Source organism: Cyprinus carpio, chromosome B1 (genome assembly GCF_018340385.1).
Source record: "Cyprinus carpio isolate SPL01 chromosome B1, ASM1834038v1, whole genome shotgun sequence".
Lineage (NCBI taxonomy): Eukaryota > Metazoa > Chordata > Actinopteri > Cypriniformes > Cyprinidae > Cyprinus > Cyprinus carpio.
This window is the reverse complement of record NC_056597.1, coordinates 36,612,730-36,640,298: the sequence shown is the minus strand read 5'-3', so window position 1 is coordinate 36,640,298 and position 27,569 is coordinate 36,612,730. Positions and strand designations below refer to the sequence as shown.

General features: G+C 33.8%; 1 pseudogene; it reads right to left on the bottom strand.

Moving 5' to 3' along the window:
- Positions 1 to 27,569, bottom strand: part of LOC109086071 — a 137,775-nt pseudogene that overhangs the window by 30,148 nt on the left and 80,058 nt on the right.

The following is a 27,569-nucleotide window of genomic DNA, read 5'->3' as shown; positions in this document are numbered from 1 at the left end:
TTTACATGATAGCTCTGTAATAAATACAACATAGTTCTAAAATTTTGAATCAATAAACTGCAGTTTGATCAAAATCACAATTCAAAATAATAAAAATGAAAATAAATAAACATTTTAAATTGAATTTCTTTACTGTACATTTTTGGTTAATGACCCGCATATAAAAGAAACAAAACAAAACACAAAACAAACACAAATCAATAATATATATATATATATATATATATATATATATACAGTACAAGACCAAAAGTTTTGAAACATTACTATTTTTAAATGTTTTTGAAAGAAGTTTCTTCTGCTCATCAGCCTGCCTTTTATTTGATCCAAACTACAGAAAAAATCAGTAATATTGTGAAATATTATTACAACTAAAACTAATAGTTTTCTATTGAATATACTTTAAAAAAATAATTTTATTCCCTGTGATTGAAAAGCTGAATTTTCAGCATCATTACCCCAGCCTTCAGGTCATGTCACCAGCCAGTCTAATCACATGATCATTTAGAAATCATTCTAATATTCTTATTTATTATGATGTTTGAAACAGTTCGCCTGTCTAATATATTTGATGAATAAAAGGTAAAAAGACTGCATTTATTCAAAATATAAAAAAAATTCTAATAATATATATTCTAATAATATATTTCTTTACTAATCATCACTTTTAATCAATTTAACACATCCTTGCTGAATAAAAGTATTGAATTTCCACTATTTAAAAAAAGAAATAAAAAAAAATTACTGACCCCAATTACTGGACCATAGTGTATATGGTTATTACAAAATCTTTATATTTTAAAATCATAGCTTCTTTTTTTTTATTTTTTATTTTTATACTATTCATTCATCAAAGTATCCTAAAAAGTATCACATGTTCTGAAAAAAAATTCAGCAGCAGAACTGTTTTCCAACTTTGTCGATAATGAATCCTCATTAGTAGAATGATTTCTAAAGGATCATGTGATAATGATCCTAAAAATTCAGCTTGCATCACGAAATAAATATAATTTAAAGTATAATAATTTAAAAACCACTTATTTTAAATTGTAATAACATATCACAATATTACATTTTTTTCTGTATTTTTGATCAAAAACTAAATGCAGTCTTGATGAATGCAGAAAAACTTCTTTCAACAAACAAATTAAAAATAGTAATGTTTCCAACTTTTGGTCTGTACTGTATATATAGGAAATATATATCATAATATATATATATATATAGATATATATATATATATAATATATATATATATATATATATACGTCCATAGAACTATACGGGTATATATTTATATTTTACAATTCCTGTTTTGGTTAATATTATAATCGCTAACAAATCAACATAAATACATCACCCTAACTGATTAAAATGTTTAGTACTATATAGTTGATTTGATTTATTTTAGTGCTGGGCAATGATTTAACATTTTTTAAATAGCGAGTAATCACAACGATTTTGCTGCGATTACTCGCGATTAATAACATTATGCACAAAATTCAAATAATGAATTCAAAAAGTAGTGTATTGTGCACTTTTTTCATTTTAAAAGTACTGCTATATGAACAAAAAGTGCAATAACCATTTGATTTGCAAACACTTAAAACAAATAAGGTGCTTTTTTTTACAGCAGTATTCCTTTTGCATAGTAGCAGTTAAAATATTTCTTGTGAAATCTCAACTTAATGTTTTACATTTTTAGAAAGCATTAGCTTCTTGTGGATCCACTGGTTCACATTTAAAAATATGTAGCAGTAAAAGCAAATTTGTTCTCTGCCAGCAGGTTTCACTTTCAGAACGTCAGAATACAGCGGTTTCCCCGGTAACCACAGAACACAAAGCAACTTTGGCGCGTAACTTTGAAACATGCAGAGCTCGTTTATTCAGTGAAATCACAGCCTTTTGAAGTTTAATCATCATATTGACCAAATTTAAGACCATTTTATAATTAAGACTTTTTGTACCATTTAAGAGTTTTCATGGCCTTGAATTTAAACAATTAAACTGAGTACCCGCCGGGGAAACCACCTAAGAACAGGACCCCCCTAAGAATCCCACAGTTTAAGTGCCACACATTTCTGTCATGCATTTAGGAAAAGCTTTTGTTGAAATTTGAGGTAAGTGCAACTCTGGCATCCCCGTTGTTTGTGAGCAGTGGTGTGATCGTGTACAAAATAAAAATACAGATTTCCAAACATATGGGTATCCCTTTGAACTTGGCAAAAAATAATCTGTATACCATCTTGACTGGAAAATACCGTTTTTAATGTTCAGTTTTTCATTTTTTTATTTGCTATGGTTAGTAAATGTTTACGTTTGAGTGCTCATCCTACTACGCTGTAATTAATACGGTGAGCGGTTAAAAACTAGCAACCTCTCCTGTTTGGAGACAGTATTAATATCATAAACTGAAAGCAATCTTTGCGTGACTTACTTTTTCAAATGTTTTAAAATGGATAATCCGAGTCTAATATAACGCCAGCGGTCATACTAAAACCACTGAGGGCTGCCAGTTGCCCATCCCTGGGAATATATGTATATAAATGAAAATGAATAATATCATTCTTACATCTGTTAATTAGAAAAAATCTGCCTTACAATTAAGAGTTTTTTATAAGGTTTGTAAGAGTTTGAACATTTTTAACTGAAAAATAAATGAAATAAAAAAAATCTAACATATCAATAAAAAATTATATTATAAATAAATATAATAATTTTAATATAAAAGTATTTCAAATTGCTGTTTATAAAAAAAAAAAAAAATAAAAAAAAAAAAGTTCTGAAAGAAGATTTTAAATTCAAACAACTGCTGTTTTGGTCCACCTGATAGTTCTAAAAAAAAAAAAAGTTGCAAAAAAAAAAAAATTCATAGATTCTTGTTTACAGTTGCGTTTTTCGTTGATATGATAACAGATTTTGAATCAACATCTACAGCTTCTGTTTGTGTTTAAAATTATAGTTATCTAAAAAATCAAAAATAAAATAAAAATATTTTGAAATAATTCCTTTACAATTACTGTTTGGGTTAATATGATCTCTAAAATGATACCTCAAAAAATACAAATAAATAAATAAATAAATAAAAAGTCACAGCCTAGATGTTGTGATTGCGCTGTGTTGTATACAAAACAAAACAAAACAAAACAAAACAAAACAAAACAAAACAAAACAAAACAAAACAAAAAAAAACAACAACAAAAAAAACAAAACAAAATGAAACAAAACAAAACAAAACAAAACAAAAAACAAATAAACCGTCACAGCCCTAGATGGTGTGCTTGCAGTGTTGTACACAAGTCTAATGCAACATCAATCAAAAACCCACACGCCCACCACACACAACAGTCGCTGAGGGCTGGAGATTTCAATCACAGGAAGCGTGTGAATCAGGTGGCAGCCGTCGCAGCTGCTAATCAGGAGGTGAAGAGCGGCGGAAGAGAGAAGTTAAGCAATGAAGGCGGCTGATTGGTGATATTCCGCTGTGGCAGAAACAATCTCTGTGTCACAGATTGCACACTGACGGCAGCAGATGTAATTATTTCATTAATTACACACATAAAACACGAAGGTCTCCAAACGAGACACTCGGCCCTAAGGCTTCTGTTGGCTTTGGCAGCGGGGAATGTGACAGACCCATGGCCGTTTGTCACACCGACTTCATGTTTCCAAACTGACGCTGGTTTTGTTCATGCCGAGACTCGGTGGTCTTGAGTGAATAGGAGAAAACCACGCTGCTTTGTTGATGTTAAATCTGGTGTTGTCTACAGAAACGGAGCAACATTCCCACTGCTGTGAACCGATTCCGCATGCAATTCATTTCAGTTATGTATTTGGTGTAATGGTTTTGATTTGGTGTATTGTTTTTAGTCATGGTACCTACCATGGGTATTAGCATCTGACACAGTACAAGCGCAGTACTGTTGTCGAAGTACAGACAGTAAATGTTAGTGAACTAGCCATCGTTTCTCTCAGTGATTCAGCAGAAGCAGCAGCAGCTTGTGCATGTGGATAAATTGAGTGTGACAGTAGCGTATTTCATTAGCAGAGATATTTGCCCTTAAAGCATGAACATTTGCAGAACTATTAACAGACGCACTATTCTGCCTCATTTTACATTTATGCTCCCAAACCACTGTCTTGAAGATTAATAGTTTCTTTAAATTTTTACTTTTACTTTAAAACTTTATGCAATTCCAGATTGACTCGAGTATTCAAGGACACTGGCTAAAATTGTCTCTTGAATAAAGATTTTTCAAGGTTTTTTGATGAGTCATAGTAATACCATAATGAATCCTCAACTACACCTCATGTCAGATATTACCTTAATGAATAGAGATTATATATTATATATATATATTAAATAAAAGTACTTATTTTGTTTGTTGGTTGATTGTTTATTTCAAGGACATTGGTAAAATCATCTTCAAAGTGTTTTGTTGATGGGTCCTAATAATACTATAATAAATCTTCACCTAAACCTTGACGTCCAGTTATTACCTTAAAAACGATTTTTGTATAATAAATAGATAAATCAATAAATAAATTAACCCAAACAAACAATGATGAAAAAATATTAATAATAACTAAATGCTATGATTTATTTATTAATATTTATTATACATAATCATAATGGATCTATTTTAAATAGTTTAAGCCCCCCCCCCCCCCCCCCCCCCCCCCCCCCCCCCCCTAAATAATCCCCCCCCCCCCCCCCCCCCCCCCCCCACCCCCCCCCCCCCCCCCCCTCCCCCCTCCCCCCCCCCCCCCCCCCCCCCCCCCCCCCCCCCCCCCCCCCCCCCCCCCCCCCCCCCCCCCCCCCCCCCCCCCCCCCCCCCCCCCCCCCCCCCCCCCCCCCCGCCCCCCCCCCCCCCCTAATATTATTAACCCACGCCCCCCCCCCCCCAAAAAATAAATAAAACATTCTATGAAAAAATTAAATTAAATAATAAATGTAAATATTATTTAATAATAGTTTTTATAGAGTCATATATACCAGAATGATAAAAAAAAAAAAAAACACTTATCTTTATCTCTTAATCTTGGGAAGAAGAAAAAAATACATCTGTATATAAATTGTAGATTTTGGGGTCAGTACTTACATCTTTTTATTTCGCAAGTAAAAACAGCAATACTGTGAAATCTTATTACAATTTAAAATGACATTTCTTCTTATTATCTTATTAAGTGCACCATTTTTTGGCACCATTTTTTTGTGAAATGACACGCACTTTCTTTCCTGGAATCTCTGAAGAACATAAAGTTCATAAGAAGCATTTATTTGAAATAGAAATCTTTTGTAACATCATCAGTGTGTTTCCTGTCCCTTCTGAACCAATGGAATGCACTCTTGCTGAGCGTTTGCAGGCCTCACCTTCTCCTCCAGGCTCTTGAGGACGTCTCGGAGAGGCTGGCTGGAGCTGCTGCTGGGCCGTCTGGAGCAGCTGGTCGGCCAGCGCAGAGTATGTGCGGCTGCAGCTGGGACACCACACACAGCGGGCCTCGCGGTCCTTGGCCGTCTGTTCTGGAGGATAGTTTAAATGCACTGATACGCCGGGCTGTGGCTGGGATGACGTCATACAGCAGCCAAGAGAGACAACAGAAACAGAGACACAGAATTAATAACATCAGCAGGGAGATGAAGAGCATGGTCCTTGCTCATCATCAAAATCAGCTGTGATTACAGCTCTGTGCAGCACATACACTGTGACAAAATATACTAATAAACCCATCCGAACCCAATTCCAGTCCCTGCGTGAACAGCACGGCCCGTGTTTTCATCTGAGAAGCTAGAAGAAATTACTGTTTTTTTTAAGGGATCATATCATGCATTTTTAGCAGATCATTTTTTCCCTGATAGGCCACTTACACAGTTTGCATCTAAAAAAGTCATAATTTTTTTTCTTCATGACGCTTACCCCTCTCTGTGACCCTGTGGATGTTTGTATAGATGAACTCGTGTTCTGCAGAGAAGACAATGGACTAGAAGTGAACGATGCCATGACATGATGTCTTTTAATAACGTCTTGTACCAATATGAATTTCAATAAAACAAAAAAGTACCTAAAATATATAATTTTATTATTTAAGAATATTATTTTTAAATATTTAGGTTGTATTTATTTTAGAAAAATATAATTAAAATTTTTATAAAAAAATATGAATTATTATACATCAAGACTTTTAATATTGAAAACAAAAAAATGTAAAAAAGAAGAAAAAATTTAAAATTGATTCAATATAATAATTATTGTTATTTATTTTAAATACTAAAATATTATGTAATTATTCAATAATTATTTTAGAATGAATACTTATTAGTAAATAATTTTAAAATATACTAAGAAATATTAAGATAACTTTTACACACTTTTATCACTTAATTCTCCAATTAGAACATTTTAGATGTGTTGATTTATATTATATAATTTGTTACATATTTATGGTTATTTTAAAATATTAATTAATATCATTAATACATTTATACAACATTAATTTAATTATTAAAATACATTACACATATTTCACGTCGCTTTTAATTACACATTATAATATTTTAGATGTATTATTTATATATTTTATATAATTGTTATATATTTATTTTATTTAAAATATGAATTATATACTATTATATTTAATATTTTTATATATTTATTATATATTTATTTAAAAGTGCATATATTTCACGTTTTACTTCATTTTTGTTTATTTACACTAACGACTGATGCCTACTTTTAAATAGTAAGCCCTTATTATACATATAGGTATCAAATATTAAAACACTATTAATAATATATACATATATATAAATGTGACACTTCATGTGCACTGGTGGCAACTTCAGAGATACAGGCGTACAGATGCTTTCTGGAATCCTTTTGAGGTTTACATAACACTTGAATTCATGGATTTAATACAGCAGGTTGATTTTTTTTTTGGTGTTTACAACAAATTAGATTAATTAAACGTGTTTAAAAACATTACAACATTTAACACACGATTAACAAAAATTGCCTAATTTGGCATTATAAGCATAATTTCTACGACAGCCGTTCTAAACTCAGCACATACTCACAGGCCCCGTTCAATATTAATCACACTTATTTTGCTTTTATGATAATTAAATTCAGCCATACAAATGACCTTTACTCTTATTAGTCCCATCTGGATTTCATCTATGACAATTTGCCATTCAAAAAGTCATTATTTCAATATTTCTCCATCATTTACTCGTAAGTGAGAGCCCCTGTGCGTGTATTAAACTTAATCGTCTACACAGCCCACAAAAGTTGCAACAATTCCAGTTTTCTCTCAATATTCTCTAAATGTGTAGACGTGAATGATTCAAGTGCTTGAATGTTAGAAAAGGCCTCAGGGCACGAGCGGCTCTATCTTGAGCATCCAATTCAGGTCCACTTTTAATAGCAGTGGGGTGAGATTTCTGTAGTCTCTATCAAATACACCCACAGCATTCACACTGAACATTTAGGGGGAAAGGGCAACACACATAATGGACGAGCCGCTGTGGTCTGTAACGTTTGTTTGTGATGCGAGATAGATTAGAGACAGTTCCTAGTCAGTGTATCGGACCCACGAGGCACTCACAGAGACCAGGCTCATCGCTTCAGATAATTAGCTCCCGGGAGGATCGCTAACCGCCGCGGCTATGAGCAAATAAAGGCCTTGCTTAAAGAGAGGAGACGCACACCACAAGGACAGAGAAAAATACTGAGAGGACATCGATAACTCAAGCCACTGGACTCATTTAGCAGAGTCTACAGTGAAAAACTATGTACTAAAAGTAATGACACAACTTCACTAACATAGATCATGTCATGTATAGGGGAGCAAATGCTCACTCTAAAAGTAATGCCAGTGACACAAATTAGCTAACATAGATACATTCACACTCTGAGGAGGGCTTAAGGCCGAAATGCCGTATTTTATTGAGGAGTAAATAAAGGCTTTTAAACCTTTTTTGTCGGACAGGCCAAGAAGTGCGCACATTGGATCCTTCTTTTTGTAATAACGACATTCTCATTTTCCAACAAATATCTGTGTAAAGCCTGACAAACACTGCATCATTTGTTTTATTTTTATTTTTTTATTTTTTGTGATCTGATTTATTGCAGAGAATCATTAGTACCAGACTGAACCAGTTTTCAAATGGTTTGGTACAAAAAAAAAAAGTAGATTGTCTGATTCATTCAATTAATCTGTTAATTGTATTCACAAATAGTCTGAATCAATTCGCTCATTTCAAAAAGACTAAGGTTAAAAACTTGATTTACTAGTTAATTTGAGTCATCATGGAATAGTGCTTACAATTAAAGCCAGTTTGGTTAAATCAAACGGATTTGTTTTAAATCAATTCTATGAATTGGTTTTTAAAATAGGTTTTTGTCGATTAATCTGAGTCATCACTCGCAAAGTGTTTATAAGAGTTTTTTTTTTTTTTTTTTTTTGGGTGGTAAATTGGTATTCTGACAGTTCATGGTTCTAAAATTAGATTCACTTAATAGATTCCAAAAAATGATCTCTTTATCACTGTTAGTGAAAGTCACTGAACTGTCTGTTTTAGCGATTCACTCACAGTTTCATTTCACTCTGAACTGTCTGTCTTAGTGATTCGGGTTCATTCGAGTGGGTTCATTTTAATCAAATGGTTTACCGAATCATTTGAGTCATCACTCAACAGTGTTCAAAAAAGTTCATTCTAAAGGTTGTTTTAATTAATTGAAAAATAGATTCACAGATTTGTTTAAATTCAATTTGTTTTCACTCAATAGATTCATTCAGAAAGTTAATTTCAATGAACTGGTTCAAAAAGAGACTCAGATTTTATTTTTTAATTTTTAAATTTATCATTAAATATTATTTAGAAAAGTCCAGTTTGATCTGTATGATTTAATCATTCAGGTCATTCATACAGTTCAATTATAATGATTTGTTTTAAAAAATAGATCCACAGATTAATTTGAATCACTCACAGTAATGCTCCCAGTGTGTCATTTTAATTTTTGGTTGGCACAAATGTACAAAAAATTATTGAGATCCTCACTGTTTTGGTGCCATTTTAGTAATTAACTTGTGTACTTTGCTGCAATATGTTAAATGGAGTAGTTGTACAGTAATGCGGTGTGTGGCAGCAGATCATCTCTGATACTGATGAAACAAACCATTACCAGCAGTGTCCTAAAATCAAGCAAAGGAAAGACAGAAAGGGTGTGGTGTTTATTAGGAGGTGATTGACAGGAATCACATCCCCAAAATGCCACCTGCGACCCGGTGCCACGGCTAATGACTCGTCTGCCGCGCGCCTCAGGAGAGCCAGAGCTGATCTCGTCTGAAGAGCTTCTTTATCAACCCAGGTTCAGGAAAACAGCATTTGTGCCGGATTGACTAGCAGTAGGAGATTTTGCCGAAGCAAGAAGCACTGACTCATTGATCACAAACCCTCCAGCCACTGCTCCCAAACCTCAAATACCAGACACAACCTGTGGAGGTTTTGGCATTTTCAATTTACATGTTCCCTACAGACTCTCCAAAGTAGATGGCAAAACTGAAACTGAGGCAGAGACAATACTCAGATTGCATTGGGAGTATACAGCAAATAGCATTAGCATAGTTATCAGATTCATTTAGCCAGTCAGTTTGTTCATCTGGTTAATTTTTAATTAACCAGTTCAAAAGAATTAATCACCAGTCAGTGGTAAAAATCTTTTTCAAATCAACAAAAAAAAGTTTTTGTTTACAAAATACTTGTCTAATGTCAAGTCAACAAAAAAAATAAAAGTTTTTGTGAAAAAAAAATAATAATATTTAAAAATATGATTCATATATATATATTTTGTTATTATTGCATGTGTAATAATAAATTGATATGTAATTATTCACATAATATTTTAGAATGAAGACATACATTATTAGTAAATTAAATATATTTTAAAAATATATCATAAGAAATATTAAGATAAAATTTTATCTTAAACTTAAACTAAAAATTATCACTTAATGTCTACAATTTGTTTATATAACATTTTAGATGTGTTATTAACTATATTATATAATTTGTTACAATATTATTTTATTTAAATAAAAAAATTAATTATATTCATATACATTTTATACAACATTAAATTATATGTTTGAATTGTATTATTGTTGTTTTTTGTGTTGCATGTAATAATTTTTGTACTAACAAATGACATCATAAACTATATAGGAATATATGATTGTTAAAAAACAGCAGAATTTTTATTTATTCATTTATTACTTCTTTATGCAAAAATAGAATCAACAAAAATATGGTTTTGTTTACATTTTATTAGTAAATGTAAATTACAAATATATAAAATTTGACTTTTTTTTTTTTAGAGTATTGATAACCTTATTGCTTTTGTGCCAAGCTTATAGCCTTGGGCCGCTACAGAGTCAAAGTATATACAAGAATTGTCATTAATTTAATTATAAACTGTCTACCTCCTGAGGCTAATTACCAGTTACAGTAACAGTGTGTGTTCTTCAAAAGGGTGCATAAACTAGCCTAAAATAATCTACACCGCAGCATCAAACACACAGCATGGGGGACGTTTGCCGCAGAACAGCAGGAATATTTCGCTAAAGGAGCACTACATACCATTAGCCAACATCTCCATACACATAGGAAGATCTGGAAATGTGCTGTCTAGATGTTCACAAATGATCAATGGGAAATAAAAAAATGATGCTAATGAGAGGAAAGGAAACGCCAAGCCCTTCAGTGCAATCAGGCCCATGTCTCTGGTGAATCTCTAATTTTAAACTTACAAATAGAAAGGCACAGAGAGAGAGATTTGTATGCCACAGGATGAGAGTTTTACACCAGGCCAGCCAATACCAACCTGCTGCTGGGAGTCTGTAGCTACGTTCCCCATCATTTTGTTTTCATGTGAATACTGAAGTATCTTTAGAAATGAGTGATGGAAAACCCCAAATTTTGAAAAGAAAATACCATTACTCGCTCGCTAAATGTTTTTTTACGCTCACGTGCATTTTGACTTGTGCGAAAAAGGGTTCATGTGTATAACAGGAGATGGAAATGCATTTATCAGATAAATTCCTCCATGTGCATGAAAAAAGTTATGTGATTTTGCGCTATGGGAAGGCATAACCTGACTAACCAGCGGACTGATCTCACTGCACAGCATCTGAAATGTTGTTATGGTCCATTCTGAAATGTCAGAGCAAAGTCTGTCAACAAAGTACAGTATTTCTTTTATAATTGCCTCCTAGAAACTGACTGCGTTCCCAAACAGCAGCATCCACCTCAAAAAGCAAATGATAGCATTCACGGTGTTTCATCTGAGGTGCAAGTAATTTATTATATATGAAAATTATTATATTGAGTGACTTCTCCTACTTTTTGTTTGTAAGGAACCCAACTTGTAATATGGAGAAAAGCCATCTGTTAACATTCATAACACTCAAAATAATAACTTTTTGCTAATGTTTCCATTAAGTTAAGAAAATGTTATTTCTGAGCATTCTCTGAAAATTAATTTAAATCAAATTCAAAAAAAAAAAAAAAAAAAAAAAAAAGTTTTAAAAACTTTTCTTCTTGGTTATACAAACATTAAGGAAGTATTCCATTTTGGAAACATTACAGGAATGTTGCATTCAAATGTTCTCTAAACATTCTGAAACAAGTAGCAAATTTTAGAAAATGAAAATCCAAATAAAAAGTTTCAAAAAAATAATCCAATATATAAATAACATTACCAATATTTTACCAATATATAACGTTCCAGCAATGTTCCATTCACAGATCTTTTATGATTAGATAAAAATTTTTCCATCAATGTTCCATGACTATTGAACATTCCATTGATGTTCCACAAATATATCAATAACGTTCCATTGATGTTCCACAAATATATCAATATCATTCCATGGATGTTCCACAAATATATCAATATCATTCCATAGATGTTCCACAAATATATCAATAATGTTTCGTTGATGTTCTACGAATATCAATAATGTTCCAGTGATGTTTCAGGAATATATTAATAACATTCTTTTGATGTTCCAGGAATACAGTATATCAATAAATTTCTATCAATGTTCCAGGAATATATCAATAACATTTCATCAATGTTGCACAAAAATCTACATTTTTAACGTTTTATCAATATTCGCAATAAAAATCAATTTCTCTGAATATATCAATAATGTTCCATTGATTTCCCAAAATATATCGTTCCAGGAATGTATCAGTATTTTTTCATTGATGTTCCAGGAATATATTAATAATGTTCCATCAGTATTCCACAAATATATCAATAATGTTCCATCAATGTTCCCAGGAATATTTCAATAATGTTCCATCGATGTTTCAGGATTATATCAAAACATTCTATTGATGTTCTATGAACATATAAATAACGTTCCATGAATTCATGAAAAAAAAGTTTCATGAATGCATAAATGATTTCTTTTTTGGAACATTGTTAAGAACATTACCAAGATTCGAGAACTTTGAATGAACATTCTATAATCTAGGCTGGAACAATGTTTCGTCATAACTTTGAGAGAACCTTGCCAGACACGCTAGCCATGTAGTCAAAGTACACACACTCAAATGCACCCATTCACGCCATCTGGAAGGAGACGATTATCTTTGTGCAGTGAGCAAATCGACTGCTGAACGACAGAATATTCTTGTCATGCCGACACGCTCAAATTAAAGACAAATAAGATGCTCGTGGACTGTCGTGGAAATTAAAGAGAAATAACTGCTTGGGCTCGGAGGCGGCCTCAGGGAACCGGAGAAATGGATATTGATTGGCTCTCACACAGCGAGCCAATCAAAGCCATTGTAGCCACATATTACATCGGGCCGACCGTCCACCCCTGACCTGATGGATCGGTCCGGTCGCTCCCCGGCCGCCTTTCCTGCCTCGCTCTTTAGGCAGAAGAAAAGACAGATGGCTCTTTCATTTCGCGCTCAGCTTCCTTTTTTCCCCAGCACCCTTTTTCCTGTGATGCATTTAATAATGGCTAAGAAGTTGCGTCTGTCCTATTATTTGTCTTCTAATCAAAGATAATGCTAAAAGGTTGCTTTCCAGGAAGGTCTGGGTGGATGCGTGTATGATTATGAGTGTGCTCAAGAGGTCATCTCTCCTTAAACTACACAAAGAGTTTCTTGCATCATTCACACAACAAGTTCTGCTGCACTGTTCATTCATTGTCGCATGTTGTGTGAATGCCCTTTGATGTGTGAAGAGAATAAAAAAACAACCAGGAATGGAAAAGTATAAGTTCATTTATTCACATTTGTGCCTTTCCAAAACATTTTCTTTAGTGGAACACAAAAGGAGACATTTTGAAGAATGCATTTGGTTGCTTTTTTCCATGCAACTTCAATGAATGAGAAACTGGAGCATTTAAAGCCTTAAAACAGACTTAAATGACCATAAAGTTCACTAAGACGTGTACACTTATTCCAAGTAACTTCAAGTAGTTTTTGTGTGAGAAAGAAAACCAAATTTAAGTGACATTCACCCATCTGTCTGTCACAGCTCTGCTTAGCTGAATTGTGAACGATTTATTCCTTTCGATTCGCATCAGAGCTTTCTGATAAATCAAATGATTCAGTTCAAAAACCAGTCGAAACGAATTGGACTGATCTGGATTATGATTTTAGCGGTTTCTCACAAAAAGATATGACTTTAGTAAACTTGGACCCTGGTGCACAAGTCTTATAAATACTTTACTGAATTTTTTGGTGATTTTGTGGCCTTTGAAGCATACAAGTCATTTATTGTAATTGCATGTAAAAGTTCAGCTAGCGCAATCTTCAAAACACCCCCAACTGTGATCCACAGACGAAAAAGTCAAACAGGTTTGGAATGACGTAAGGAAGAGTAAATGATAACCATTTTAAACTTCCTCTTTTACAAGCATCTTTAACTTTATATGCAAATTTAATACAGCACTGATTTAATAGAATTATCTTTTTAAAAACAACTATAGACGGACTTTGCTAGCTAGTGAGGCATAAAAAGGGCAAATCTGAGCATGAAGTAAAACATTAGCCGAGTCAAAAAGGAAACAAAATGAGGTCCATATCAGGCTGGATTAATGTGCAGCGCGAACGCTCTTTCAGAAATTGATTTCTCTCCAGTAGAAACAGCAAATGTCCTTGCCTCGTATCAGTGGCGCTCCGCCAATAAATCTTCTCACCACTGGAGGCTGGAACTTTTTGAAAAGATGTTCAATTTCTTTGTACTAGTATTCCTCTGTCGGTCTGGCTCAGTAACATAAAAACCCAGGCACTGTTAAGAAAATAATTGGACTTTGCTTGGTTTTTTGGCTTTTGGGGGGGTTTTACTGAGTCTGTTTCTCAGAGGGGTTGAGAGAAGAAGACATCTCAAAATGAAACAGACACATTCACATGACCCGGCTTCGTGTCGACACAATCACCCCCTAAGACTCGACTACATCCACAAAAGCCAGCTGTGATCATTCACAACATACAAAAATAGAACTGAATACGAGAAACTTGTGAAGCTCTTTGTTGATGGAAATCACAAGAGGGATGAGATGACATGACATGCTTTTCCTTCTTCTTCAGAGAGCCGAGAAAAAGAAAACACTCGTAGTTGAAATGTTTGGTGTGACGGCAAGGACAGACAAACTGCTCCAATGACTGCCAGGCTGCTAGAGTCAAGACACAGGCTTTCTAATTAAACAGAACAGAATATGGAGGAGGAGTGCGAGATGGAACGACTGAGGAAGAAAGAGGACGGTCACAATTTCATTTGAGGGCAACAAACCACGTCAGGAGAGACTCCAGAGTCGTGCCAACAGGATCCAACTGGGAAAATGTGCGACTCTGAAGTTATTAAAGTCATTAAGGACTCTAGAGAGAGAAAACAACACTGGTTACTGTATATTCCACCAACAATTTGGAGCTAAACTTGTAGCTGAAAGTGAAACACTTATTATTCTTCATGACAGTATAATCATTGCACATTCAGACTTGCAAAGTGGTTTTAGCCCAAATTATGATATATTTTAAGCAAGACTGCTGCTAAAAAGGCTAAAAAGACTAGATAAAGGCTGTAACAACCACCTAGAACACCCAAGCAACTGCACAACACACACACACAGAACACATTTACAACCACCTAGCAACACCCAGTATACCCTATAAACACCCTAGCAACCACAGACGCACATGTAAACATCCAAAACATTTTCTTCTATCCTGCAACAGCCTAGCAACAACATACTGTAGCAACAAGCTATAAAACAACAAGTGTAAGGCTGAGTAAATTATTCAGTTTTTGGATACAGTTTGATGACAAGACGAGTGATACAAACGGTGAAACGGTTGGGGTGCAGTTGTCACTAGAATATTGCACTGCTGGAAAAGGCTCTCAGCCAATCAAATTCCAGGACCAGAATATAACTAAATAAATAAACAGATATACCATTGCCCTCTAGAATGTGGTTCTTATTTCATGAAAGTTGGTAATTGTGTAGGATATGGCCGTAAGTTTTCTCTACTTTGATTGCGTGCTTTTAAACCAAGCGGCAACCTCCCGCTCTCTCTCGTGAGGCCAACACGGAAGTGGTTTTAGCCCAAATTATGACTTAAACTGTAATTCATCAACTGGCCGCTGGAGGCTGGCTGCAAAAGGGAGTCAGTCCCATAGACTCCCCATGTTAAAATGCCCAACTTTATAGCAGAAAAAACATGTTTACAGCCTGTTTCAATAAATGATTTTGGTCTATATAGCTAATTTTTATGACAACTGTGAGGGGGTGAATTTTTTTATAACTCATTCGTTTAAATTATATTAAGCCTTAAAGTTCTGCATAATTAAGGGAGTGGCCACTTGAGTGACAGGTGGATTGCCGCTGCTGTCACCACTGTCGTGCTAGGTGGGCGTGGTTTCAGCAACCAGCTCCCACCTTTTTGCCCATTTTCGATTATCCGGGAGTGACGTGCGGTGACGCGCTGACAAGATGGCGACGGCCGGCTCCGCCCACTTTGAGCTCCAAAAACGCTCTTTGGGAGCCTACGAGTAACGTCACAGAAACTACGTCCTTGTTTTTATACAGTCTATGGTATAAACATGAAATCCTGGATAAAATCCAGTAAATCCAGACTTCATTCAGCATCGCCGTGTCAGAAAATCACAGCTCTGTTGGGTTCACGGATCAGTGTTTGCACTCGCTTTTCAACTGGAATCAAAGCTTGAGGAATCGTGAAATAAAAAAAAAATCCTCCATCATTCATCGAAACCAACTGGATTTGACTGGATTAACAGATTGATCGATTTAAAGAAAGTCTTAATGAGGGAAAATATTTAGGCCTAAAGCAAAAACATTAACTACATTTACTTCAGAAAGATAAAAATGTGCTTGCAGATTAGAGTTCAGCTTCCGAATGATGCAACCTTCGCACAATTCCCTAGAAATACATCTAAATGTGCTACAGCTCATGCGGCTTATTTCTCTCCAGCAAAATAATCAATTTACACGTTCATTTGCATCAACGCAAGATATTGAGACTCGCCACCATCAATATGTACCACATTTATGTTGTTTTCAAAGCGCTTTGGAGCTCAACAGCCTGTGGTCCTCAAAATAATGTTTCTTCAAAATTAATATATTTTTTTCGGACATGGATGACAAGGATTGAATGAATTTATAAAATCTCATTAAATGAAAAAACTCCTCGGTGGTGTCATGTTGACAAATTAATCTTGTATAAAATCGTATCCATGCAAATGACAGAAATGACATATTTTGCGACCTTCTCTATTTTCCATCTCTACAGCAGGATGCTGGTGAGTGTCTGATGCACAATCGGAGCCTTTCATGGTTTCATATACAGCTGTCAGAAAATCATTCTCCATCTCCAGTGCAAAGTAATCAGAAGAGACATGTGTGAACATGTGGAGACTGACCTCTTCTTCTCGGATTCGTATTTGCTGAGCATTTTCTGCAAGCCTCCGTTCTTGAAGCCTTGTGAATGGGCTGCCGGAGCTCCTACTGTGACCACATCATAGAAGGAATCTGTGGAGGAAACATCGGCAACATCCCCTTCAACAGGCCTCACAAAATCACAAACAAGCCCACAGCACCCGGTTTGCGTCTATATTTCGTCTTGTTTTATGTGTTTCCTGTTGTTTTGTGAATACATCCAAACAGCCTGTTCCACCTCTGAGGAACTGTGATACGTCTATCAAACAGGATTCGGTGTGGAACGGCATGCTGTTTAGACATATGTAAACATACGCAACATGTTTCGCACCTGAGCAACAGAATTAATACTACTGAATATCATATATATATATATAATGTATAATGTAGAAAAGACAGAAAAAACATGAATAAGACAACAGCATATACCTAAACTTCATTAAAAAGTTTGCATTTAAAAGCCAAATTTCCAGTCATCACATAGTATTTACAGAATTTATATTAAAAAACATAAAAAATATAAAATATCTATATATATATATATATATATATATAATATATATATATAGATATATATTTTTTTTTTTTTTTTTTTATATATATAAAAATATTTAAATGTAAAATATTTAAAAAAACTTGACAATAATAACCAGCAGACACATTAACTTACAAATTTCATGTGTATTGTTTTATTTGTATTTGTTATTTTGTAACTAAAATACAAATAAAAGAAGAAAATAAATACATACAAAGCACAAGATAAGTTAGTTTATAAATAAAAAATGACTAAAATACAAAGAAATCAATTCACATATGATATTTGCAAAAAACAAAGTGGTTGTAGTAGCTGCAACAGGCCCAAATAAAGCATTATATTTACAGTATATATATATATATATATATTATATAATATATATATATAATATATTATATATATAAAAACTATAGGCTTATAAATAAATATAAACGGTAGCTTAGAGCCTTAACGTGCTGCGGTGGAGAATATTAATAAATATCACAACCTCCTGACATTTATCCCCCAGTACACACAGAAAGAAAGTGGCGACAAAGCGATTTACGCGTGATATTTGCAGTGGCTCTATGGATGTTTTATTTTTACACCCATTTTTACACCAGTTGGGGCTCATTTTCATGATTTCACCTCGATTCCCAAAGCTGCCTATGGAGAAGAGCAATGGGAAATGTCTTCACGGTGAAGGTCACACGCTGCAATTCTGTTAGATATATGCAAGGTCAGCCAGTCGGCTCCATGGGAAGTGAGCGCAACACATTAAATGGCAAATAATGATCCGGGCCCCTTCAAACGTTCTGACCCCGGAGCGCCTGGATCACGATGCTGGACACTGCTCTGGCTGCTTCGTTCCTCCGCTAATGACAACGAGGTTCTCGTGCAATGATTTCCATCCCACCCTCGAGCTCTCGCCGCTCCCTGGCTGCTTCCGGAGCATCTAATTGGCTGTTTCACAACAGTGTACCAACACGATGAATACAGTGGCATATACACGGGTCAGGATCATCCGTCACGCTTGGCCCAATTTGTAGGCGATTTGTGCTGGTTCTTGCAGTCTCTATAAATGGAGGCTCTGATCCGAGGGGCTCAGCCACCTGTGTCTCTGTGTGGCAGAGATGAATTGTTTGCAGAGGCTAAGAAATGTTTTAAGTAGGGCTGTCAATTTAACAAGGTAATTTAGTGCAATTTTAATTTTATACTACAGGTATGTCATCATTTACTCATGTTGTTTCAAGTCTGTATGACTTGTGTGAACATCAAAGAAGATAATTTGAATAATGCTGGTGATCAAACTGTTTCGGCTCCCAATGACTTCTATATGGACAAAAACACATGGAGGTCAATGGGAACCGAAGCTGTTTGGTCACCAACATTTTTAAAAAAGTCTGGTTTGGAAAAGTTTTCACAGTGATGCCATGACAGAACCATTGTTGGTTCCCTCACTTTCAGTGAAAAGTTCCTAAAGGATTATTTCACTTCTACAATAAAAAATCAAATCCTGTCTTACAAAAATCATCTAACACAATACACATCAAAAATCCTAAACATTAATAAAAAGATTAAAAAACACTATAAATATAAAAAAAAAAAAAAAAATTTACAAAAAAAAAAAAAAAAAAACATCTCAAAATATTTGACATGTTATGGGACTTAAGAGCAGCTGCAAGTGGCTTGTCACCGCCAGGCAAAAAGAAAACAAAAACATCTGTGGCATTTCGCTAGTAACAAGCAAAGGCAGTCTGTAGAGTGCTGTCCACTACTGTCACCCCAAGACTTCTGTCTGAGGCTAGAAACTAATGCATCTTCTAGGAAATTGTGTTTACGCAGCGTCCTTAAAGACGGAGCGCCAGAAACAACATGAACTCGGAGACGATGTCTGGTTTTTAAACTCATTCTGTCATTCAGCTGTTCTGTCCCAGACTCTCAGAGTCATCATGAAGAATTTCTTCTGTACATGAATATAATCATTTTAGCATTAGCAAGGAATTGTTTTTTTTTTTTCCTTTAAAATCCCCAAAAGAAATGATAAAAAGATAATGATAAAAAGTTTATATATATATACACTCACAAAAATAATATATATATATATTTATATATATATATATATATATATATATATATATATATAGCAATAATAGCAATAACAAAACTTGAATTAAATTTTACATTAATGCAATTAAACTGATCAAAGGTGACAGTAAAGGCTTTGACATGATTACAAAAAAATTCTATTTCAAGTAAATGCTGTTCTTTTGAATTTCATGTTCATTAACGAATCCTAAGAAAGTAATAAAAAATATATAAAAATATAATTTAAAAAGTATACAAAAATATTAAGCATCACAACTATTTTCAACGTAGATAATAATCAGAAATGTTAGAATAATCAAAAATATTAGAATTATTTCTGAAGGATCATGTGACACCAAAGGCTGGAGTAATGATGCTAAAAATTCATCTTTGCATCACAGGAAAAAATTATATTCTATATGATATTACAATAGATAACAGTTATTAAAAAAAAAAAAAAAAAAAAAATGTATATTATATATATTATTATATTATATTATATTATATATTCTTATATATACAAACTATTTTGTTTGTTTTTTTTTTGCAATAAATTACATTTCCAAAACACATCAAAATGCATATTAATTCATATTATTATTTGCATACTAGAATACCTGATTATAATTAGTATTATATAAACAGTCATTCTATAACTATTGATTTTAATTAACTACACATTTTTTTTGTTTGTTTTCAACTAATTAAATAAATAACAAAATAAATAAATAAATTAAAATTAAATTAATTCATTACATAATACTTCAAATGCAACTATGTAAATACTTTACAATTTAAACAAATCAATAATAAATGCATTAATTAATATCATATTACTTCTTTGCATACTAATTGGAGAACGTAAACAGAGGGAATAAAGAGGCATGAGACGCACCTGTTTTCCTTGGACACATCACCCGCATTCTCTGTGTGTGCAAGTTGATGGGAATGAACTCCAGATATTTCTGGCCTTTGCTGCAGCTGGGCTTGAACAACGGGCCTGGGAAAGATCACCAAAAGCCAAGCGTTTATATATAATCTGCTTTAGCCCTCGTTCAAGAACAAAACAAACACACAAACAGACAGAGGAGCGCAAACAAACAGCGGGGGCTCTGCCATCTGCTTCTATTGAATTACAGCCCCATGCAAATACACCCCTTTACTGTTATTCTGACTCATATGTGTTGGTCGCGATGCATTATAGCGGTGTGTTTGAATGCATTCAAGTACAAAGCCACGACTTGATCAAAAGAATACCATGTCGGTCTGATTAAATTAATAAAAAGAAGGCAATTAAACATCAATTGACGGCGAGAGCCTGCATGCGAGGCCTTTCATTTAAACGTGTGAAGGTAACAGCTTTCATACAGGCCTAATAAAGGCTAAAAGAAATCATAGATGACCCTGAGTGACTGGAGCTGAATGGTGACTGCTTAAAAACACCACAATCTGATTACAAATATCACTCTCCCAAATACCAGCTCATTTATTATTAAATCCACTAAGCACAGGGTTTTGCTCAAATTAAGCACCACCTGCTTCGTACAAAAACAACCCAATTAAAATCTTCAGAAACGGATACTGTAAGCCCCTATGGTGAAGCAAATATCGCCCAGCGACACACGGCGGGCTTTTGATCGCTTCAGTGTAATATATGCAAATATAGCCAACAAAGACTCTTTGAAACATTATCAGCGCTTGTAAGAACTTCTAAAATGAACTAATTATCTGACCAGTTGTGTTGCGAGCAGACAAAGAAATTAGAGAGGAAAAAATGAACAATAAATAAATAAATAAATAAATGATACACCAAATAACACTGGGTTCATAAAATAAAATAAAGCTACAAAAATAAATATTTCATTTTGCATGTTTTTTCAAAATTATAATTAAGTACAATTCCCTCAAAATTAAAATTATATATATATATATATATATATATATATATATATATATATATATATATATATATATATATATATATATATATATATATATGGCCATTCGCATGCTAGAACAATAAATAAATAAAAGTAAAATGTTATATTATTATATTATTATTCTCAATGGTCATTGTCAGTCACTAACAAATAAATAAATAAATGTAAAACTTTTATTATATTATTATTCTCAATGGTCACTTATTACTTTTAATTAAATTATCCATATTACAAAAAATACTAAAATGTCTGTACTGTAAGTAGACACAACAACTTTGTTTTGTTAAGTTTTTGATCCAAAACTTAATCAAGTATATTTCACCCCCAAAATGTATATTATTATTCTCAATGGTGGTTTGCATTACCATAACAAAGCTTTTTTTATTACAAAAATACTGAAATATTATATATAAATACTACTATGAATAAACACTTTACAATAAAAAAAAATATATATATAAAAAAATGAATGAATGAATGAACAAATAAATAAATTGGGGAATATTGTCATGAAAATAATGTCACAATGGAAAAATAATTGGTCGTCTTAAAATAGGCTTCATTCAATAAGTTTCCATTGCATGATGAAAGGTATCTTTTTTCCCCCATGAAATATGACAAGGAATTCACTCATATAGCATGTGAGCACTTCAAGAGTAGCAGCGCATTTTCAATCGAACTAAAAAGCACAAATGGACTCTTTAGAGAGAGTGAAGAGCTGTGATAATTAAAGGCTCTGTGCTTTAAACACATGTGAAGATCATATCAATGAAAGGCTGTACAGCCCACCGAACATCACAATACACCACTGCTGCTGCTTCCACAGCTCAATATCACTCAAATATAGATCAGACCTGCCAATGCCTCCACGAAACGCCCTTTTATTTACAACCAAGCATACTGAGGAAGGGGAAAGTGAAGAACTAAAGAGCAGCATGCACACTGAAACATGACCTTTGCCCAAACATTTCATCAGCGCTGTATGTTTGACCCTTGTTAAGCTGAAAATATACATGCTGAAACATTTAACAAGGCATAAATTCACTACACCTCCACAGTATCATGTTGGGTCGCTAGAAATCACGCTCATGGGCAAAGAAAAACATTGGTACAAAACAACAACAACAACAACAACAAAAAAAACCCCAGCAAGAACCCAAACTACAGTTCTTTATATAGTTAGATTAGTTTAATGCAGTCACTCTAATTAAAATAATCACTGCCCTGAAAAAAACTCATAATAAAAAATAAAATAAAATAATTATTTGACATATATTAACAATATCAAGAAATCAAGAGTTTTTTTTTTATATATAATTTTATTAAGTGTAAATTTAAATACAAGTTTAATATAATCACCATAATTAAAATTCGGATAAGTACTGCTCTGAAATAAAATAAAATAAAATAAAATAAAATAAAATAAAATAAAATAAAATAAAATAAAAAACAAAAAAATTGTACAAAATATGGCAGAGACTGTGGAAGTAAAATGCATTGCAAACTGTGTTTCGTGTTGTACATCTGTACAGAAAATCAAAATTGAGTTTCATGTTGATTTGAACTACATTAAGAGTCATTTGTAGGGAAAACTACAGTTTCGAAGCAACCCACTTCATTGTAAAACAAAACCGCTTTTATTAGGCCACTCTCACGTGTACGTGCTTCATTTAAAACCTATTTATCAAAAGCACTCCTCAAACTCTGTGTAAAAATCACTTGCGGATCTGTCAGTCAGACAGATGTGCTCTCTCCTGGGACACGGGTTAATGGAGGCGGGCCGGCCAGGCGTGGCGGAGGAATTAGCCCCATCACACACACCATCTGTCCACACAGGTGCTGCCCAGGGAACCCCTGCAAAACTGACCAGCCTTCCACTTGTTTCAGAAGTGACTAAAACCTTACTCTATACATCACACTAACAAGTTTTTTTGTGTGTGTGTGTGTGTGCATGTGTTAATGCCTGTCTATGAACAATCAACACACTCTCATGGCAGTTCATAACTATTTTACATTCAGGCGAGTTAGTGTCTAATTTGTATAAATTTGTGCTTTTGTATTTTTTTTTCAAACAATTAGGTTTAGGGTTGGACCTTCATTCATGCATTTTTTTTTTTTTTTTTTTAATCATACAATTACAATATGATTCACATAATACAAATTCATGCAAAATTCATACCATGTGAATCCAGTTAGTGAACTACTTTACAAACCATACTTCATTTTATTTCATTATTTTCTCTTTGATTTTGGAACCTGAGGAATGCAAACCAGAAGATAATTTCCATATGAATGACACATTTCATATTATATAAAAATTAAAAATGGATCCGACTTTTAATTCTGATCGAATAAGCTACATTAAGAGTTGATAAAGTTATATATTCAAATTGTGTCCAGTTTTTCTAAATTTCAAGTAAAATATGGAAATCATCCTGCGGCGTGACATCCTCATCATGCACTATAATTTATCGATTACAGAAATATATCAATATAAACAAAACAACTGACTAATTAGGGTCTATATTTGGGTCTATATTTGCATGTGTGTTTGAAGATGTAAAAAAAAAAGTCTTCACTGTTTGTTACAAACAGTATCATAAAATTAATTTTGTCACAACTGTCCATGAAAATATGTGAAATGATGGGTAAAATACGTAATATTTTACACATTGGACACTTTGCTATCTCATAATGCCTTGGAATCAAACTGAAAATTATGAATAAATATAAAATAAGAATTGTGAATGAATTGCCCTATTTAATGTTTTATTTTTTATTTATTTATTTATGTTTTGTTGTCACCGGTCAAGGGCAAGCCTAGACAGAGGATGAAATTGTATGCACTGACTTGAAATATAGTAAAACAGAGAAATTAAGACACAGTGCTTGTCAAGCTTGTAAGTAGTACAAGTTATACCTTCCTCTAATTAAACTTTGCTATATTTTTAAGTATTTCCATGCTAATTTACTCAGTGCAACACCTCCGCATAATAAAAATAGCATTAATAAACATAATAAGTAACCGCTTTATTGATTTGTGTGGATGCAACATATGGGAGTCTACTGAATAACAGATGAACACCTAGAAATATCCTGCGGTGTGAAACTATAAAACTTCCAAATAATCTGTCACACTGCAGGACTAAAGAACCAGTCGAGGCGAAAAGTGATTCAAAGTAGTGGGAAAGAAATTAAGTTTCTACAAACTACCTTGAAAAAAATTTCATTTCGTCATCGTAAGCAAACAAAAAACAAACTCACTCTCTCTCCCATAAAAAAGAAAGCAATCACACTAATTATTTCTTTCCCTCATAAGATCTCCTTCTCGGCTACAGAAGCGCATAATGATTTGAGTTCAATACGATCACGTCTCCAGGCAGGGATGAGTGTACTTGAGCAGGAGCATCAGACATGTTTCCTGGATCCATTAAATTCTCTTCTCAGAAATACTGAGTAAAAAGTCCAAGGCCCACCGTAGAGCCTAGAAAGCACAATGATGATGTGCACTAAACACACAGATGCCCCTGACTGCTTCAGCTTGGATGTAGGTCTCTTGGGCCAAGCGTTTTCAGGGTTTTCCTCCCGTCAAACAGGCACCAGAGTCCCAAGGCAACAGCAGCAGGAGTAGGTTGTGGTGTCTGCGGCCTGCAGCCTCGTACAGCGCAGACTGTCTGTGGCTTTGCAGCTGTTCTGGGGAACAAATCAGCGTCTGAGGCTTAATAAACTTTTTGTTTTTATGCTTACATGAGACAGCTAAAGCCAACAAAGAACAAACAGTGCTGCTAAAAATGTCATTTCTGGGAATTTTCTCACCCTGACGTTGTTACAAAACATTTTTGAGTTACTTTGCTGTTAAAGTTGAAGTTATATTACACAGTCCAAGGTAAAAAGCAAATTTTGATAAAAAAGAGAAAAGTTGGGAGGTTGCATATAAAGCATAGCTCAGTAGCTTAGTACATATAAGATGCATAAATGTACTGTAGTTTCATTTGTTTTAGTACAAGGTTTTATTTTTAACTTGTGCACCCTGCATTGTCCCACTTCTCAAGAATCAGCCTGTTCAAAAGTTTGAGGTTGGTAAGAAAAAAAAAAAAAAAAAAAAACAATTTTTGAAAGAAATCTCTTCTGCTCACCAAGGATGCATTTATTTGATCTAAAAACAGTGAAATATTATTACAATTTAAAATTACTGTTTTCTGTTTGAATATATTGTAAAATGTAATTTAATGCAGATCTGAATATTTAGCATCATTACTCCAGTCTTCAGTGTCACATGATCCTTAAGAAATCACTTTAATATGCTGATTTACTCCTCAAGAAACATTTCTGATTATTATCAATGTTGAAAACATCTGTGTTGCTTCATATTTTTTTTTTTATCGAAACCATGATTCCTTTTAATCAGGATTCTCTGATGAATAGAAAGTAAAACAACAAAACAACAACAACAAGAATATCATTTAAAATAAATGTCAGTGTAATTTGATGTATCCTATTAAAGTATGTATAACACCCCCCCCCCCCCAAAAGAATACTTTGGATACACTACTTTTGAATAGTAGTGTATAATATACAATTTCATATGATATTTTATAATTGTTTTATGTTGTTTTTTTAAGATATATATATATATATATATCTATATAATATTATATATATATATAGAGAGCGAGAGAGAGAGAGAGAGAGAGAGAGAGAGAGAGATATTTGAAAGTTCAAAAATTTCTTTTTTTTTTTTTTTGTGATCCACAGGAAAAAACAAAACAGAATGTACATTTGCAGTAACACAAGGGGGAGTAAATGCTGAAGAAAAGAAAAACTCCTTTAAAGAAAAGTCCAGGAAGCTTCCTCACTTATTTTAATTACCCTCAACTTATTTCGTGACTCAGTGCAGTCTATGCTTGGATTTGTCTTACTTTGCTGTCTGTAACGGGTGAGACTGTGGGTTTCTCCACCCCGGGCCGCACAATCCCGCTGGAGGACTGACAAACAACAGGATTAGCTCCCAGTGCCTCTAATTCCACCGGCTGCAAACAATGCTAACACAAAATGATTAATTCATTAGTTAACACACTCTGAAGTACCCCGAGTCAGCCTAGTCTAATTAAAAATGAATTAAACGAAAGGGGGAAAAAACACCACAGAGCTTGTTTTTTTTCTGAGACCAGAGCCAAACGACTGCAATACCTGCCCTGAGGTGAAGAGGGCGGCGGGAGAACAGATCTGCCCTTTTGAGAAACGCCGGCTGAAACCAAACACTCTCTCAAGCCACAAGTTGCCAACCTTGTGATAACATTAGATATCAATAATTAATACTCTGCAGTGGCACTGCAGTGAGTGGATTATGACAACACCCTAGAGGACAGGAGCACATACACAGACACGACGGGGCCAGCAATCGGCAAGTCTATTAATACTGCCGACTCATTTTTCTAGTATATTTTACAGGTCTCGTTTTTTAAGCTTTAATATTTTAACTGCGGTGCTTTAAAGGAGGATGAATTAGGGGATGCTGAGGTTTTAGCATGATAACTGTACTGTCAGCCTGGCAAAACACTCTCTAAATGCTCTAATACCCAAAGTGAAGTTTTGCTATTCGAGGCTTAGTGTATCCCATCATGAATCATGTTTTGAAATAAATCGTGATTTTTTTTTTTTTTGCTGAGATCTTGTGAGAGGTCATGGAAACCATTCCAAAATAACTTAAATATTAATATAATAATAAGATATAATTACATATAATTTGGTAGAAAAACAAAGTGTTGCACGTTTTATTGGTGCAAACATGAGTGATATTTATTGTGTACAACATTTGCAACTGCTTTTCATCACTTAATTAGAAGCATCACAAATTAAATTGTGTCATGTTACAGAGACCACTGAACAGACATTTAGCAGCTGATTTTAAAATGCAAAGCATTTAAAATAAAAATAAAGCTATGCAAATAGCATTTTTACAACATTATAGGCCTATGTGTGTCTCATCAGGTAATGAAAAGGTCTACACAGACTTGTGGTCTTCATCCACACTTGGACACTTTGGC